Source organism: Zingiber officinale, chromosome 9B (assembly GCF_018446385.1).
Source record: "Zingiber officinale cultivar Zhangliang chromosome 9B, Zo_v1.1, whole genome shotgun sequence".
Taxonomy (NCBI): Eukaryota; Viridiplantae; Streptophyta; class Magnoliopsida; order Zingiberales; family Zingiberaceae; genus Zingiber; species Zingiber officinale.
In genome coordinates this window covers 11,357,968-11,363,788 of record NC_056003.1, presented here as the reverse complement: position 1 = coordinate 11,363,788, position 5,821 = coordinate 11,357,968, and the positions used below count along the sequence as shown (strand labels likewise).

The window sequence follows — 5,821 nt, the reverse complement described above, 5'->3', positions numbered from 1 at the left end:
ATATCATCTGTGGATATTAGAAGTAAGCTTTGAGATTTCGGGCTTATACATCAATGGAGTGTATTCTTGTTGAAAGACCGACAACAATTTTTATGCAGGGGTAACTAAATCTAAGTTCTGATATGATGATAAAATATGTTGTCATCATGAGATCTGGAATTCGAATTTCGATAAAATTGAGGTAAATATCTCCCTTATGTGCTAGTCACTATTCCATAAATTAGTAACCGTCCGTGATTTACCTCCTACGTGTTGATCTTGGGACAGGTTGACAGGGGTGCTGAAGACGAATGTATTCATCTTTTCCCACCATGATATGATGATAAAATAAAACTATCTTGTGATCATATTTTTCATGAGTAACTACTAGATGCTCATGAAATAATTTTGAAATTATGCTAATATAAAATGATTTTGCTTCGCAATTATGAAGGCTTAACTAGATTGTTGTATACTTGTATCAGACCTAACACATTGATTGGCCTCCTTCAGTGAAGAAAAAGCATAAAACGAACTGTTCAATTTCTAAAGACAAGATGTTTTAGTGTATCTGAAAAAAGATGGTTCATCATTGTGCATAATTGGAAAGCATCTCAGCCAGGGCCACTAATATAGATAAGCAAATTATTTAGGAGCGAGTATGGGTAAAATTTGTTGTATTGACTGTTCTTGGATCTCATACTAGCAAATAACTACAATAACCTGTTCGATTCATGGATACAAGCTATGTTACAGAATAAAAGTACTGTAAAAAATTAAGCACTGAAATCGTAAGAGCTCATTTTACTTAGGGAAACCAGACTACTAGAGTACTGTACTAGAATAAAAATTTCTAGATTATCCTTTCTGGACGGTCTAATGGTTAATTCATGAGATATTATCATCATGAGATCTGGATTTCAAATAACGGTAAAGTCGAAGTAAATATCTTTTTTATGTACTAGTCACTATTACAAAGGCAAATAGTCGCTCATGATTTACCTTGGGATAGATTGACGCAGACGTTGGAAACGAACATATTCATCTTCTGTCATCATAAAATGAAAATCTCCGGCACAAAAAATGATCAATAATGAAATCATTGGTTGAGAAAAATATATCAGAATAATAAATAAGGAAAAATAAATTACGAACGAGATCACAGTTATAGGAAGAAAGCTAATCTTCAGTCGTATGAATCAAGGAAAAGTAATACCGTTGCTTCCTTTGGCAGCTTGCCTTTTTCCCGATCCACCAAATCCTTTCGGAACATTTTCAGATTTCCTTATGGATTTCAAAAAACCACCCTTTCTCTTATAGTTCAATTTTTTTTATATCGGTTCTGCTTGGATTTGAGCTTCTTTCCATCCATTTGCTCATGCACATTCTTGGAGGGCAGCGGCAGAGACACAGAAAATCCATTCTCGTCCAAGATGACGTTCGGAGATCTCTTTCTCAAACTACTAATCTTTTTGAGGGGAGGGAAGATGCTCTGAAGGGCCCTTTGGCTTTGGAGGGCAGAGGAGTGGAAGCGAGAGAAGGATAAACCAGGGAGAGCGCGGGCGCCGCAGCAGATCGAGTCAATTGGCGGTGCTAACATTACGCAGGTTGGGTTTTAGTCCCACATCGCTTGCTTTTAGCAAGTTTCGCACATAGGTTACTATAAATTGATCCGAATCTCAACTGTTCAAAATCACGCAGCTGCGTGGTGAGCACAGAGCGAATTATTCTTTCGCCTTTTACTAAAGAATACCGTGTGCTCGTCACTTTAAGCAGCATACGCCACTTTTTGGAGGGTACTTTTTAAAAAAGTCCCTAACAAATAAAAATATTAAATTTTTATAAATATTTCTTCATGAAATTCGTTATCTGTTAGACGTCAACATCCATCTGCAGTGAGCTCTTTTCAATTGTAAAAGTGTTTGGTAATCTCAAATGGTCAATTGTAAAAGTGTTTGGTAATCTCAAATGGTCAATTGTAAAAGTGTTTGGTAATCTCAAATGGTCAATTGTAAAAGTGTTTGGTAATCTCAAATGGTCAATTGTAAAAGTGTTTGGTAATCTCAAATGGTCATCGATAAATGATTACTTTAGTTTATTTTTTTTTTGACAATTTATCAAAAAGGTTACTTTAGTTTATTTTTTTTTGACAATTTACCAAAAAGGTTTACCAAAAGGCTGACTTTTTCTATTGTTTTTCTTTTTTTCATTATATCTCTCTCACTTCTCTCTCCTCGGCAGAATATAGGAATAACATTAGTCAATCTTTAATATCATTTTAATATATTTAAAGAAGTCAAAATAAATAATGGACACCATATTTGGACTCTTGTAATTTTAGAAATCCAGAGGAACTGAAATGGGTGCAATCAGAGCTTTCTAGGTCGATCAGTGAGTTTCGGTTAAGACCCACTGATGGACCTAGAGAGCTTCGATTGTACTCATTTCAGTTTCTATGGATTTCTAAAATTACAAGGAGTTTAAATATGGTGTACATTATTTATTTTGGATTTTTATAGATGTTAACAAGTAAAATCAAAGAATCAGCAAAAAAGGCCACATTGGGCCTGATATGATATCGGCAAAAATTTAAGTTCTGGTCCACATCGGCAAAAAATTTTAAAAAAAATAAAGAGAGATTTAGGGTTTTCAAAACCTCTGGTCCACCACTAAGAGTGCCAAAAATAATAATGGACACCATATTTTCACTCCTTGTAATTTTAGAAATTCATAGAAATTGAAATGAATACAATCGGAGCTTTCTATGTCGATCAGTGAGTTTCGGTCAAAACCCACTGATGGACCTAGAGAGCTCCGATTGCACCAATTTCAGTTTCTATGGATTTCTAAAATTACAAGGAGTTCAAATATGGTGTCCATTATTTATTTTGACTTTTTATACATGTTAACAAGCAAAATCAAAGAATCGACATAAAAGCCCACGTTGGGTCTGATATGGAATGATATCAGGCCCACATTGGCCTGATTTGAGTCTATATCAGGCCCAATGTTGGGCTTTTTTACCGATTCTTTGATTTTTGCTTTTTAACATATATAAAAAGTCAAAATAAATAATGGACACCATATTTGAACTCCTTACAATTTTAGAAATCCATAGAAACTGAAATCGATGCAATCGGAGCTCTCTATGTCCATCAGTGGGTTTTGACCGAAACCCACGGATCAATCTAGAAAGCTCCGATTGCACCCATTTCAGTTTCTATGAATTTCTAAAATTACAAAGAGTGAAAATATGGTGTCCATTATTATTTTTGGCACTTCTAGTGGTGGACCGGAGGTTTTGAAAAACCCTAAATCTCTTTTTTTTTTTCCTTTTTTTTGTTTAGGCCTGATATGAAGAGATATCATGCCCACGTTGGGCCTGATATCTCTTCATATCAGGCCCAATGTGGGCATGATATCTCCCCATATCAGGCCCAATGTGAGCCTGATATGGGAGATATCAGGCCTAGTAACAACAAAAAATAAAAAAATAAAAAAAATAAAGAGAGAATTAGAGTTTTCAAAACCTCTGTCCACCACTAGGAGTGCCAAAAATAATAATGGACACCATATTTTCACTCCTTGTAATTTTAGAAATTCATAGAAACTGAAATGGGTACAATCGAAGTTTTCTAGGTCGATCAGTGGGTTTCGGTCAAAACCCATTGATGGACCTAGAGAGCTCCGATTGCACCCATTTCAATTTCTATGGATTTTCTAAAATTGTAAGGAGTTCAAATATGATGTCCATTATTTATTTTGGCTTTTTATATATGTTAAAAAGTAAAAATCAATGAATCGACATAAAAGCCCATGTTGGGACTGATATGGAATCATATTAGGCCCAACGTGACCCACGTTGGGCCTGATTTGAGTCTATATCAGGCCCAACGTGGGCTTTTTTGCTGATTCTTTGATTTTTGCTTTTTAACATATATAAAAAAGCCAAAATAAATAATGGACACCATATTTGAACTTCTTGCAATTTTAAAAATCCATAGAAACTGAAATGGGTGCAATCGGAGCTCTCTAGGTCCATCAGTGAGTTTTGACCGAAACCCACTGATCGACCTAGAAAGCTCTGATTGCACCTATTTCAGTTCCTATGGATTTCTAAAATTGCAAGGAGTCCAAATATGGTGTCCATTATTTATTTTGGTTTCTTCAAATGTATTAAAATGTGATTAAAAATTGACTAATGTTATTCCTATATTCTGCCGACAGAGGAGAGAGAGAAGTGAGAGAAATATAACGAAGAAAAGAAAAACAATAGAAAAAGTCAAATTATCATGAGGGTAAATTAAGAAATGCTTTTAAAAATGTGCACTCTTTGGTAAATATCAAAATAGTGTACGCCTTTTGGTAAATTCATATTTTCAAGTGCGCCCTTTGGTAAATTGCCGTATTTTTTTGTTTTGAAAATATAGGTATTCAGTTCTTTTGAATAAATCCAACGGTGCGGATTAATTTCGAAATAGATTAGTTCGGTTAAGTTTTGATATTTTAATTTTTGTTATCTATGTCCCGCCTCTTAATCAAACATTTTTTCAAACTCTTAGATGTTATAAGTTTTCAAACTCCGTGTAATGTGTTCCAGTCCCACTTTTTATTTGAATCCTGATTATTTAGAGAATCTGTCTCTTTTTTTTACGGATCAAAGCCTGAGACACTCTTTAATCCTTACGAAATTTGCTCGTTAAGCTCCGACCAATACTAACACAGAAACAATTGAAGCAAATCACAAGTGTTTTATTTTGCCAGGACAGCAAATTGCAAACAAGATGATTTATAATGAATCAGGTAATATCAAATTTAGGAGGGCTGATTCGATTCTATCAAATTTTTTTATCTGTCGTCTGAATAAATACACATGGACAGATTTATCCTGACAATTAATATTTTTGAGTCCGCTACCTTATTAAAGAAAAAATCTTTCATAATACATCATAATTAAATTTTAAACTCTAAATGTCTAGTTTATCATGGGAAGTTCTGACCATGACATGAAAAATTTTAGAAGATTTCTTAATTTATGCATGTCATCCTTGCACAGATGTCATACGAGCTTCCATCTTACATGGTTATTCCTATTGGCCAAAGACCTCCCTCATCTCCTTCACCGGAGAGTATTGCTATTTTTAGAGAATAAGTTATAGCTGGCTTCTGTTTACCCTTGCATCCTTTCTTCGTTGACGTTAGCCAATACTTTGGCATTTCGCTTTCATCAGCTTATTCCCCAATCTCTTCGCATCATAAGAGGTGTTGTTATTGTTTTTTTTCCTTATTCAATGTTCCTCTTTCTCCTGGCTTGTTTCACTATTATTTCTTCTCCTGACAAGTAGAGATCGATCTATTTCGCTTTCAGGCTCACCAAAGGCGATTTTATTCAATAGAATTCCAACCCAAGAAGAATGGACAGATAAATATTTTTTCATACACTTTCCAAGCTTTCTATCCTGTCCCACAACTTGACAACCAAACTTCCCCCTATTCCTAACTTAGGTAACCTTCGCATAGATCCACTTCTTCGCCAAGCTCTATATCGACCAAGGAGTTTGAAATTTAGCTTGCCCGAATTAAATATTGAAGGTTTATTATACGTTTTTAGGCTCACTCCGATGAACCTTGAGCTAAGTGCCACTTTCGGTAAGAAAAAAACATCTTTCCCTTAATTATTTGTTATTTCTTAACCATTTGTTATAAAAGTTTCTAGTCTTAATCATTCATTTATTTTCGTAGTGGAAGTCATTACCCCATCCCTCCTTTTCAAAAATAATCGGCTGTCGGAAGAGACTTTGAACTGGATATGCTAGAATTTACTAAAGGAGTGTCAGCTTAG

At 34.7% G+C, this 5,821-nt stretch overlaps 1 non-coding gene across 1 annotated transcript; it reads left to right on the top strand.

Annotated features, from left to right (window-relative positions):
- The first annotated feature begins 1,678 nt into the window (after positions 1-1,678).
- On the top strand, positions 1,679-1,795 carry LOC122026027. Its single transcript, XR_006124000.1, has one exon. It is a non-coding gene; the product is annotated as a U5 spliceosomal RNA (small nuclear RNA).
- The last annotated feature ends 4,026 nt before the right edge of the window (positions 1,796-5,821 follow it).